Raw genomic sequence first — 14,164 nt, forward strand, 5'->3', positions numbered from 1 at the left:
GATTTACCATACAATGCAGTACCAGTTAAACAATCAGCTGCTTCATATGATCCACATTCTCTATGGGTGAGCATTTTTATGCCCAAGCTGTATAATTTCTGAGACACTGTTTTATCTGATGACAGGTAATTCCTGAGGTCTTGGAGCTCTGTCTTTTCTGCTTTAGTTAAGCATGCTGTGACATATCGTGCAGCTGCAGTAGAATTGTCTGCAATGTACTGCACATCTATGTTTGCATTCCATAAGTGGGCAATGATTGCATTATAATCATTGACATATTTTTCTTCTTCTTTTCTTTTTATGTAATATGTATTTTTAGGTGACTTACCTTTAACACTATGTCTAACTAAAGACATGAGGTTGTTCACTTGACCTGTATTTGTAACTGGTCTAGGGAAACCAAATCGGCATTTGGTGTAGTATTTCCCTTTGTTTTTGTATTTGTGCCGACAATATTTTCCACATTTGTGTCTTTGAAATTGTAAAATGTGTGCATGAAGATCACTAATTGTGGATTCTGATGGAATTTCACAAGTGACATATTTTTCAATAAACGTAAAACAGTGGCATCACTGTCTTGACCAAATTTAGGAGCCTCTTTAATCCATAAAAGCATGTGGATATGTGGTGCTCCTCTGGCTTGGGATTCTTTTCTCCAAAAGAAGTGTTGCACTTCTCCAAGGGGAGGAACAGTTTTATTACAAATAAAATGTAGCATTGCAATGAAGCGATGGTGAAAATATCTTGAAACATTAACAGGATCCAAAGAACAAAGTTCTCCAGGTGTTAGTATATCTATGTTTGTTTTGTTTTTATTTGATATGTGTAGGAAATCATGTAAATCTTCCCATGCATATTCTGCACAACTTAATGTAACAAACCAAGTGGCTGGGCCAAGGTTTCTGATCATACAACATACATCTCCATGATTTTGAAACCAGTACTCTTTAGTACCACACATATTTGCTAATAGATTTGTAATATTTGATTGTAAAACCTCATCCTTTTGTTGCACTTTTTCTAATAATTGTGTAGCTGTCATATTTTGAAAGTGTGATCCTGATTTTAATATGTGTGCAACTCCGTAACATAAGGTTGCTAGTTCACTTTCAAAGAGTAGGTGGAATATGTATTCCACATTTTGTCTAAATCTGGGATCTTCAGAATACATCCGTAATGAGCGGTATTCTGAAGCTGATATTTGAATAGGTCTATCATCATACCTTCCTCCTTTGCCAGTAGGAAAGAGTAGAGGAAAAGCATGTGCTTCTATTTTTTTTTCCATATGTTGATTGGCAATCCTTTTGTTTGATGCATTTGGTACGTTTCCAGTACATCTTCTACGGTGTCATTAGAGTTCAAAGGATGAATTGCATAATGGTCTAAAGTATTTGATATTGAACAGGATCTAGTAGCTCCAATTGGCCAGCTTCTTGTGTTTCTTGAATTATTTCAGTTGTATCTTTCAAGTTTTCTTCAATATTAATTTCTTTGTAATATTCATTATTCTCTTTAAGATATTGGAAGGCTTGTCTAACTTTATATAAATCTACCAGCTATTCCCATATTTTTTTGTCTTTTGTAGGTACACCATTTACTAAGATAATTAAAGATTGCTGCATTGGACGTTGCACTCCTAGAGTATGCACATTTTCTATTAGATCTAATTGTAAATAAACTACTTTTCCACGAATGCCTTTTACCAATTCAAGGGGAGGTCATTTTGCTGTTTTTGGTTGAGGCGTATTATTGCTTGAAATGGGTGTACTATTTGAATTATGATGCTCTCATATAAATGAAGTTGTTGTAGGGGTTTTGGTACTGGGTATAATTCCAAATTATTTGTGATAGAACGTGAAGGAATTTGGTTGTTGTCAAGTTTTGTAGTGCAGTAACTGCAAAGTATTAAGGGCTCAGTTATTTCGTATTTGTTTTCTGGTACAAGGTAGAGAGCTAATTCAAACCATTTAGAATCTTCATTGTCTTCTATTTTGTATGATAGGTCTACAGTTTTTGTGTTACTTTTATAAAAAGTTCTACGGCAACATACACATACATGGTTTGGTACTTCAGCTGATGTACTTTTAAATTTTAGTATTTCTTTTTTGTATGTGTTTAGCAAAAGTTTGCCATGTGTAGAACTGTTTCTTAATTGATTTAAAGCAATTTCATTCTGTAAATGGCTTTCACTTCCAAAATATTTTTTCTGGATATAGTGAATTTCTTCAAGTAGGTCTTTTGCTGTACCATGTAGAAGGATGTTATTTAACTTTGCTAGTGCTAAAGCAGGACTTTTAGCATAGTACAGTTTATAGACTAGATTTCTTATAGTTGAATGATGTGTTGATATCCTTTTGATTTCATGGAAAGTGGTTTTACAAGTAGGTCCTGTAATGCAGGTCAATGAATATCCTTGTAGTCCTGTGCACTTGCGCACTGGACAGGTATCCATATTTTGCAGTAATTTAATTTTGATTTTGTCTTTGCTTTTCACATATTTATTGAGGAATTGGCGTAAAGATTTGAAACATTGTTTGGGAATGTTACACATTGACGTGCATGGCCATTTGTACACTAGACGTTCTGATTCGGTTGAATGGAGGGGTAATTCTTAAAGTTTTCAAGGCACATTTTTGTAAGGAGTACCTCTTGTTCCATTATGGTATTATTCACTTTTTCATAACCTCGACCACTGCTATGTATGGCAATTGTATTTGTTTGCTTTTGTTTGTACGCTTCTTCATCAAAACATGGTTCTGTGCTCGTAGTGTGATTCCATTCACCTCTGCAGATGCTTAAGAAGTTCTTTCTGTTGACATTTCGCTTATTGAGAAGTCTTTTTTGTAATTTAGTTATTAGTTTTGTTAGTGGTTTCATTTTGTTTAACAGTAAAATAAATAACTTTCTTTTGAGAAGAATTGCACTGTCCATCAACGCTTCTAAGATTAATTTCTTACGATAGGTTTTAAGCATTGAACCTGATTTCTCTCCTGTTTTTATAAGATTTGGAGGACTTTGTGACGGTACATTTTGGCTAAAATACTTTTCTTGGTATGCTTACTTTGCACTATATTAAAATTTAAAGAAGTAGTTTTATCTGTAGTGATAGCTGATTTTCTGTTAATTGTTTTTTGGTTTGTTTTACATTTTGATAGAGGAGGCAAAGTCTTTGTACTTGAATATTCTTGTGTTTCACTAAATAACTGTATTAGCTGTTTTGTTACAACTTTTTTTACAAATTCTGCTAAAGATGGATGCTTATGTTGGACACTTTTATTTTCATTTGCTCTACTTTTGCGTTGCTTTCTATGGACTTGACTTTTGGTAGGCATTATTTAGGGTCTGTTGAAAAAAATATAGAAGGTATGGGTTGGGGTTTTCTGCAATGTATGTGTGCTGTGTGCATGAGTGTTTGAGTAAGATGATAAAGATGTATGTAATGGTGTGTGATTGTGCATTGGGAACTACAACTAGTAGGGATAGGTATTCTTGAATTTATGTGTTAGTAAACTGGGGTTCAGATGACAAAAATAAAGTAAGCTAGTTGTGTGAAAAAGTACAAATAGTAAATCTAATGTATACAATTAAAACAGTTGTTTGTTCTATAATATGAAAATTGTAGCGGTTCAGTTGGGTAATTTGTGTGTCCAAAAATAGGAATTTGTGGGCCATTCTGGCTGTAAATCACTGTTTAAGACATGGAGATTTTTGGACAAAATGGTACACAATCTCTATTTTTAGGCACAGAAATAGCTTGTATTAACTTTATAGTATGTTTGAGTTATAATACAAATATTATGGTGATATTCTACTTACTTTTTTTCTTAAATTAACAGGTAACTTCTTAGTTCTTCTTTGTTCTTCGAATTTGGCTGCTTCTTTTCGGGAGACTGGTCTTCACTGCAATTGTAAAAGCTTCAAATTAGTAACTTTGTTTGTATATAGCACTGTTCTTAATTTAGATATTGATTTTTTTAATTGAAATCCTCAGTGCCTTCTTTAAAACCATTAAACTAATTTATTTACATAAAATACATTGCATCAGTTCAGTACATATGATATGTTCTTAATGAACAAATTGTATTGAATGACTAACTATAGCAAAAAAAATATCTTTACTATGGCCCTCATTACGACCCTGGCGGAAAGTGACTGACCGGACCGCCACAGCGTAAATAGCGTTTCCGCCATTGCACGAAGGAGCAAAGTGCGGCCCATTCCGACCCATCGGGCACGAGCACCACGGCATGGCGGAAGTGCAAAGTCCGCGATGGCGGAAATGACCCCAAAACGGCCCACACCGCTGCCGTACGGCGCCCTAGGTGCAATACCGCCACCCATCACAGCGGACACCGCAGTGTGCGCCTACCGGAAAGTACGGTGACCGGAAATATACGGAAACGGAAGTTAAAACATGGGCCCGGAACGGGAAACATCCCGCCGTACACCTATAAAACCACTAAAACCACACAACCACTAAAAACACTACCCTGAGACACACCCCAACCCGACATCCACCCTAGCGAAACCAAGAAAAATGGGAAAAGTAGCGAAGAAAGCGTGCGACCGCAAGCGGCAGGTCCACTTCTCCCGTGAGGAACTCACCGTGCTTACAGAGACCCTCCAGGAGAATGCTGCCGTCGTCTTCTGCACGCAAATGACCAGGACGGCACTTGCAAACAAGAAGGCTATATGGGCTCTGGTGGCACAGCGGGTAAGTGCGGTGGGGACCGCACCCCGCAACCCACAGCAATGCCGAAAGCGATGGGACGACCTGCGGATACGCGTCCGCAGCATACTCTCTGCCAACCGCAACATTGCCACAGCCACCGGGGGAGGTCCAGAATCACCCATCAAGTTGACCCCCTGGGAAGAAATCTGTGCCTCCACCATCGGAATGGAGAGCATAGAGGGAGTCGGAGGGATGGAGAAAGGAGTGCAGACATCCGAAGAATCAGGTAGGTGGGCCAAATAAAACAATGCCAAATCCACAAAGTCCATCCATGTGAAGTACCATGTGTCCACATAGTGCAACAGAAACACATGTCCAGGAGAACGTCCACACACATCGGCCTGATAGCGCACGTTAAAACCCACAATAAATACATAAATAATTAAAAACCCCTAAAACACGCACTACACGTGCAGCAGGCACACCCTAACTGCAGGCTGCCAAACAACTGCACCCTCACCCCACACACAAATGAAAGCACCTCCAAGGCCCCGACCCAAATCACCCTCAGGTACCACCCCAATGCATGTGATACAATGCCATTCCAATACCCACAGACCCATTAATAACCCTCGCCCTCCTTTACTCCACCACAGGGTCCGATCCAAACGACGAGCATCAGGACACCCCTACCAGCACACCTGCAAAGAGGGCCAAGACCAACGGCCAAAGACCCTCCACCTCAGCTGCACGCATCAAGACACGGCAGCAGCACAAATCAGGTGGCAGCACAGAGGAGGGAACATCAACAGGCACCCCAGCAGCCAGCATGCCCACAACACCACCACCACAGGTCCCCCCAACGGATGCCACAGAAGGCACTGCCTCTGGTGGCAGCAGCACCATAGGTGACACCCCATTGATGGCAGCATGCTCCGACACAGAAGATGGGGATGTCGAAGTCAGATCCATCCATGGCCTGTCCCAATCCCCCTGTCTGTCCCATCCCGTACAACATGAGGACACCACGCAGGGGCACCCACAAGACGACGACTGGCCATCCCCCACAAGCCCTGTGGCAAGGCAACATGAGGACAACAGCCCCTCTGTGACACCCCCGCAAATGGCCATGGCCCAGCAGAGGCAACAGTCCCTCGACCAGTTAATCGTGCAACAGCAGCAACTGGCCACGCTCCTCAAGGACCATGCCGATGAATGTGGGGGCACTAAGGCAGACATAGAAACATCAACTGAGACACTTAGGGCAGAAATGGAGAGAGGTACAGAGACACTAAGGGCACAAATGGAGAGAAGCACCGAGAGCCTGAGGGGGGAACTGCATGCGACGTCCAAGGACGTATGTGCCGAACTTGCCGCAGTGCGCCGTGTGCTCACTGAGCTCTCGCAAACCCTTAGGGACATGCATGGACGTGAGCAGGCAGAGACATCATCCGTTGCAAGTTCCGTCCAGGGCAGCCCCCAACGTAGATCAGGGAGGAACCTGCGCTCCACAGGCAGGGGTGCCCCTGATACCCGCAGAGGGGGCTTGCAATAGCGACAGCCCACTGACAATGAGCATCTTTGGACACTGGTGTTCGGGGGGAGGTAGGAGGGTGGAGGGGGTGTGTTGGGCTCACTTGGGTGGCGGGTCGATAGGGTGTACGACATGATATCACATATGCCATAAACAGTGCACGATCAACCAATGAGATGTGTGGACATTGATCTTTGTGTACTAGGCCATCATAGGCGTACAGTCCATATTGTGCATGTCCCAGACACACACAGTGCCACGAGTCCAGTGTCCATGTATCAGCCACCAGGCGTGAGTGCTAGAAGCATACATCAATGAGATGCTGACGAATGTCACGGCCCTCCGGTGCCTCGCAGACTTCTTGAGGTGCTGCCACATCCCCACCCTCATCATGACCATCATCAGGTGCTTGCAGTTCTGCGTCAGGGGGCATGGGCACATTTCTACGTACGCACATGTTGTGGAGCATGACACATGCCATCACCATCTTTGCAACCTTCTCATGGCGGTACAGGAGTGCCCCGCCAGACCTGCTGAGGCAGCGGAAACGACCCTTCAGTAGGCCGAATGCCTGTTCAATGACTACACGGGTACGTGAGTGGGCATGGTTGTAGTCCTCCTCATGCTGGTCCCGTGGGTTCCGGACTGGTGTGAGGAGCCATCTCTTCAGTGGATATCCAGCATCACCTGTATGTGGACGATAAACGTATGATGTGGAATGCCATTGCTACGTACGCACACCCCCCCCCTTCCTGCCAGGTCATTGCCGAATCACATACCCCACATTATCATGCATGTAATGAGACTCACCGAGTAGCCAGGATCTGTTCCCTGCGTGTCGCTCCATGTAGCGTGGTATTGTAGAGTTCCTCAAGACCATAGAATCATGGGTTGATCCAGGGAATCGGGCACAACAATGTGTAATGATCCTGTTGGAGTCACACACCATTTGTACATTCAGAGAATGAAATTGTTTTCGGTTGCGGTACTGGGCCTCCATGGCATGTGGGACGACCAATTCCACATGGGTGCAGTCGATGGCACCAATGCAACCCGGTATGCCGCCAAGTGCATGGAATCCCACTTTTGTGTTGGTAATTTCCTGCTCCGAGCGTGGTAGGGAGATGTAGTCGTCTGCGTGCTGCAGGAGGGCATCGAGCACTTGCAATAGTGTCCGTGAGAACAGTGGCTGAGAAATGCCATGCAACTGTCCGACTGTGTGCTGGTAGGTGCCTGTGGCCAGGAAGTGGAGTACAGACACCACCTTCAGTAGGGGTGGGATGGCGGTTGGGCTATCTATCATGCTGACAAGGTCAGCCTGTGTCATGTCCACAATGGCGGCTATGGTGTCCCGGTCCAGACAGTAGAGGGTGTGGATCTGCTCATCAGTGAGGTTGAACGGATGTGCTCGGAGGCGTGGGATTGCGGGCTGCCTGCGTGGTGGTAGTGGCTGTGCTGGCGGCCCTTGCTGGCCCTGCCTTGCCCTCCTCCTCCTCCTGCGTCTCCTCCGTGCGGCCGGTTGTAGTTGGTGTTCGTCTTCTTCTTGGAGTTGGAGTACTTGCAGTGCTATCATGTCCCCCAGGGCCAACATCGCGAGTCCTGCCGGTAGCATTTCGGTGTGGTTGTGGGAGGAGACTGGCTGTGCAATTTATGTGTTATCAGGCTGTATGGCCTCCACCTGTGGTGATTCATTCCACCTGTGCAAACTGCTCTCCCCTTTGGCCGAGCACGTCCCGCGCACAACGCTGCAATTCGGGGAATGGCATCTTGCTATTGCAATCATGTATTTGTACCCGATGGCCGTGTAACATTGGTTGATATGTTCATTCTGCTGTGGTCCCATTGTTTCACATACTATCTGTGCAGTCGCGAACAGACTTGTGAAGGGTCAGTGGAACGTAGTACTCGAGTAACGGTGGGCCCTCATGCATCACTGTACCGAGTTGCAACGACGGGCGGGGCGTCCCATTTGTGGGTGAAGGCAGTTGCCATTTTCACACACAGCCGCACTCGATGGATTAATTAGTGATTTCAAACGGCCACAGATGCCTCTTCGACGTGATGTTGCAAATGAGGAATTCGAAGGGCGGCGCTTTCGGTTTTCAGCTGGCGGCGAGGAAATGCCCACAGGTCTGACTGCAAATATAACGTACTATTGTTCAATGTCCTTGGGACAGGGGCCATGGCGAGGATGCAATGATTGATATGAATAGTATGGGATGCGCAATAGCGACGTGGGCGATGAGGCCGGACGTTCCCAAATACATGTTACTTCACTACACTGGAATTACGGGCTGGGGCACTGTGGATTTTGCAGGCTGCATAACGCACAGACTCAATGGATATTTCTAATGTTATGTCAGTAAATATTCAGGCGTTTTGATCCCGGGATGAGGGAATGATGAATGGATGCATGGGCAGGTGATTTGATACAGAGTTTGCCATGTACAGGGCTTCTTGGGATCTATCCGCCTCTCCTACGCTATGTGATGCAGGGCTGCCATAGTGGGACCATCGTCTATCTGGCCTTGTTGAGCCCTCCCTGTCTCGACGCGCCCTCAGACACTTGTGTCCATGCACGTTACCAATCCCATCTGATGGATTCTGTTTTGACAGACGCATGCACAGGTACACTCGTTTGTGATGGTGTTTACTCCTCGATATAGATGGTTATGAGTCGCAAGTGGTTTTTGGGTGGTGATGGACCTTTGGAGTGGGCTAGCATGCATATGGCTGTGGATTTAGTGTGATCATTGAAGTGAGTTGTTGGAATGTAGTTCTGATGGCCATTCTGTTCTTTTTCTTTTCTTTTGGTTGACAGGTATCTCCTCCCCTTTTGCCACTGCCATCTGTATGCCACTCCTGCAGATGGGTTTTACTCCCGACACCTGCTGCTTCGTGTTAATCAGTGGAGCAGCATTACGATCTTATGGGACGATCGCCAATGGGCCACATGCCCTTACGCAGTACTGGTGGCTCGGAGCAACATTTCGGCCTTTCAGCTGGACTAGTGCCTCCCCATTGGGCCGGCCCTGCGGTTCTGTGCGCTTCCATGTTGCCTTTTCGTACGTGAATGTGGCTCTGTGTACCATGATGGAACAGGGCGTCACACAAGTAGTGGCTGGTCATTTCTTGCGGATGCAGCCCACAATGGTGAAATGTGTTTTGGAGTTCATGGCCTGATGGCTGTTTGGGCTTGGTGATTTTGTTGTGCATTAAATTTCTATTCTGATTTGGCCCGTGTAGCGTTCTTCTTTGCAAGTGATGTGGCATATGCCTATTTGGGGAGCGATGTATTGTGAGGAGATCTGCATTGGGTTCCAGCTTCGGAGTTTAGTTGCGTGGTACTGTACTGGGCGCATTTGCCTACGAAGCCCGTGAGGTCAGGGATGGGGGCTGCCAATATGACTGTTTGAATGTTGTCATGCTCAGGGGCGGGGGATTGGGTTTTGTGTGACAGATGCCGGTCAGCCAGGTGGACTGGTGGAATGATGTGATTTTCGGAATATTGCTGGTCACAGGTGCCTGTGTTTGCGTGCGTTTCTTGGTGGGGGACTGTGGTCATGTCCATTGGGATGGCTTCTGTATTCGTGCCATCTGTGCCCTGCAGCTCCCATTGGCCCCTGTTGTGTTTTTTTGTTCGTTGGCATGCGTGGGTGACTTGTACATTTCACTGGTTGCATTGTGGCTTCATTGCACCTACGGGGAGTTGTACTTTGTGGGCAGGGAGCGGTGTACAGGCACTCAGTGGGGCCGTTTACGGTTGATTCGCGATGCCGTACTTCTCACCATGGCGGAATGGTACATTCCGCCATGCTTGATGGCGTTAGGTACATGTCCGCTAGGGTTGGAATTGGCGTACCCTTGCGCCATGGTGGTGTTTACGGTTTGGCATGGCGCGCGCGCGCGTGCTTGGTGCAGTTGCCGTTGGCGTTCACTACGGTGTCGCTAGTGGCTTCGTACTTTGCGGTGACGGGTCATAGTCACACCGAGCGCTATTCGATGGCGGTATTGCATTTCCGCCATCGTTTTCCGAATTCCGCCAGGGTCGTAATGAGGGCCTATGTCTTGTGAAATTTATAATATACCAGTGAATACCACTATTTCTGTAACTAAGCTGTTCTAGGTAATAGCGCCTCAATGTCATGTCTAAATTAAAGTAATTAAGTAAATAAATAAATAAAAACAAAAAAATATGAAATTGTATAAGCATTTATTTTAAAGATTTAAACATAGATTGTGCTTGCATGCAATTTTGTTTGAATATATGTAGTCTATATATTTCATTTAAAAAATGTTAGTTTAACATGAATTGAGTGTGTGTGTATAAAGAAAGTAAATAGTATAAAGGTTTATAAGTGATAGTTGATTTTAGGAAATTGAAAAAAATACAGTAAATTCATTTTATCAATTACACAAGCTAAAAGTCTGTTTGAAATGTGTTCATCTACTGTACAGAAAATATGCATACCTGAAGTTTGTGTTCATGCATATGGATATGCATTGAGCTACAAGTAGAAATCTTGGAGACTTGTACAGTATTTCTGGTAGATGGTGCTTGCCAATGATATGACACTTGTACTCAGAGAGATTCACAGTACATTTGCAGTGCTGATCTATGATGATGCAGTTAGATGTAGAGGTCTTGAATGTGATAGGTGCATGGTCATGTGACTTCTTAGCTACATCCAATGAGGGAATGGCAGAGAGAGGGAAGTGGAAATGGTAGAAGGGCTGTTCATTTTACGATATGTCCGCGGACATGGCGGTAGTTTGCGGACATCAGGAGTTACATCCGGGGATTTTTGGGTTCAGAAGTCATGCAAATGAGAATGAGTACTGAAAGGGATTGGTCAGGAAAGTTTAGTGGGTGTGTTGTGCCAGAAGGGAGTTTCTCATATACTGTGTTTGCTGAGAGAACAACAGGTAGCTATGTCTGTGTATTTTAGGAAAAAATTGTATGGATTTTGGGAGATTCATGGATATATTGGTTGAGGGTGCATGAAGAAAGCTGTGGAGTAGCTGTAGATCTTGGATTCCCACATGTGGAAGTACACAGGCATGGAGTACGTGGAATGAAGTGGTGGGACTTGTTACCTCTCTGTGCTACTTTGGAGACAGAGCAACATCCAGACATAATTGTAATTCATTGTGGAGGGAACAGTTTAGGACATGTGACTGGAATTGTTTTGCAATTTGGTATGAAAGAAGGACTTGGGAAGATTATGGACATGTTTCCTAATTCTCAAGTGATATTTTCACGGATTGCGCAGAGACAAATGTGGCTTTGTTCGTCTTCATTTGGTCCACAAATGGAAAAAGCAAGGCGCAATGTTAATAAAGCTGTATGTGCCTTTCTAAAAGATTTTGGCATGTCTTCTTTTCACAATGATAATATTCTGTTTCATAGTACAAACATTTTGCGCAAAGCTGGAGTCCATCTTACTCATGGTGGCAATCAGATTTTTCTGAGAAATGTACAAAATGCATTGCGAACTTTTTTGGAATTACAACATCCATTTTGAAGTTGGTGTTAAGCATTTATAATTTTTGACTTACAAACACCTCCCAAAGGCTCTTTTCAGAGCCAACACTTCCTCCCAGAGAAAATTGCAATGTTTGGGATAGGGTAGCAACCCAATTTTTTAAATGTTCGCGAACTGTCCACGGACTTCTAAAAAATACAAAGGGCCCTGCTCCATTTATTTTCACTTCTATTTTTTAACTGTGAAAGGCGGCTCTGAAAAGAGCCTTATTTTTTTGGGGATTTTTGATATTTTTGTATTTTTTTTTATTTTTTTATACACGACACAATAGGAGAGGAGGGGAAAGGAAGGTAACGGGGGGGACACCAACCACAGGGATAAGAAAGGGTGAGCTGAGAGAGGAAGATGTAGAGTGGGTTTTATTTGGGTAGTGAGCAGATCTTCTCATGCTCTGAGACGATAGTCTCAAAAGCACTACGAAGTTGCTCCCCACTGCAGAGTACTGTGTCACAGTACATACATACAACTGTGACCCTCGAAAGGTAAGGGTCATCAGCATTCTGTATGGCCTGTGAGGCAGCTTGAGGAAGACGCCGTCCCACAAGGGTGGTCCTTGTGGTGACAGGATCAGAAACAGAGGATGAAGTAGAGGAAATCAACCTGCTACGTTCTTCGCAAGGTACAACCCTGCGAATAGCCCCAGAGTGAAATGACCTCAGGTGTCGCTTCATAGTAGTGGTCCCAAAGCTGTACTTACCGTGCTTCCCACGACTGAGTATCATTTTGCATTCATTGTAGGTAACACGGTTCGCACAAGCCTTAGGAACATTCCAATGAATGGTAAATAACCGCCACACCCAAGACTCACGCCTAGTGCGGGTAGAAGGGATTTCCTCTACCTCATTCTCATCATCCTCTTCTTCCTCCTCTGCATCCTCACTCCTGCTCCCCTCTTCAGGCCCTTGGGGAGGTGGTGATGGTGGAGGGGTTGGGGTGGTGCTGAAGCAGGTGCAGCACCAGGTGGCAGTTCAGCAGCCAGGGATGCCATCTCGATGATGGTGTAATCTGCAGGTGGCAGCAAAAATCGCTGTGTTCTGAAGAATAGCCAGAAACACAATGAGAATAAGCTCTAGGGCGTGGTCTTTTATAGGGGTGCTTTAGCGCGGTCCGCGGACATGCGTGCTGTCAGCAGAAAGATCGAACACAAAAAAAGTTTCAAAAGTTTCAAAAGTTTCAAAAGGTATGTAGAAACTCAGGATTACTATGTGGGACTTGTGCCATGGTGAGATTTTATTGAAAAATATTATGTATTAATTGAAAATGTACTTTTAATTTGTTCGGGGACAGTGTCTGCATTCAGAACACGCAATCAGCGTGGGCGCGGTCATATGATCCGTTTGCGAAGGAATCGCATATTCGCAGGACACCAAATGCACGGAGATTGGCTAGCGCATGCGCGTTGATGTTCTACGGACACTGTTCGGGTCCTGAACTAATTAAAATTGCGTCACACATGAAACGAACATTTCAGGACACTGCGTGTGTTCTTAGAAGTTTAAACTTGCTAGCGAACAGTAAGGACAGATATAGTGTTCTTCAGGACACGTCCAATTTCGTTTATGTACGAACACTTCAGGACACCAATTGTGTTCTTAGAACAGTTTCAACTTGCTAGCGTACAGTACGGACAGGTATAGTGTTCTTTAAGACACCTCCATTTTCGTTTAATTACGAACAATTCAATACGTGTGTTCTTAGAACAGTTTGAACTTGCTAGCGAACACTAAGAACAGGTATAGTGTTCTTCAGGACACCTCCATTTTCCTTTACGTACGAACGTTTCAGGACACCAATTGTGTTCTTAGAACAGTTTAAACTTGATAGCGAACACCACGGACAGATATAGTGTTCTTTAGGACACTTTAATTTTTTTTTTTTACAAACATTTCAGGACACTGCGTGTGTTCTTAGAATAGTTTCATCTTGCTAGCGAACAGTGTTCTTCAGGACACCTCAATTTTCGTTAATTTACGAACATTTCAGAACACCTGCATTGTTTTTTTCTTTTTTTCTTTAAAAAACGAAACTATTTACAACACAATATTAAAATGAAACTTTAATTTATGACAGAGAAGGTGAGGCAGAAACAGAAACAAAAACAGGAGAATTAGGGGTTTCAACATGATTGTTATTAGGTGAAGAAGGGATGGAAATCTCATCAAAACGTTTTTGGTTATGGAGAGGATTTGGGGATAATTGACTGGGATATGGTGATTAGGGACAAGTACATGTGGGGCAATGGTATGAGGTTTTTGGTTTAAAATGATCCTCCACAAAAGTTTTCAAATTATTAAAATTAGTCAACAAAAAATCCATGTTTTCTTCTATACTGTGAAAAGTGTTATCCATAACAGGTTTTTCTGAAGTTTTTTCTATTTTGGTATGCTCTGTACAAAAAAATATATATATATG

This window comes from Ambystoma mexicanum, chromosome 3q, assembly GCF_040938575.1.
Source record: "Ambystoma mexicanum isolate Mex_15411 chromosome 3q, UKY_AmexF1_1, whole genome shotgun sequence".
Classification (NCBI taxonomy): Eukaryota; Metazoa; Chordata; class Amphibia; order Caudata; family Ambystomatidae; genus Ambystoma; species Ambystoma mexicanum.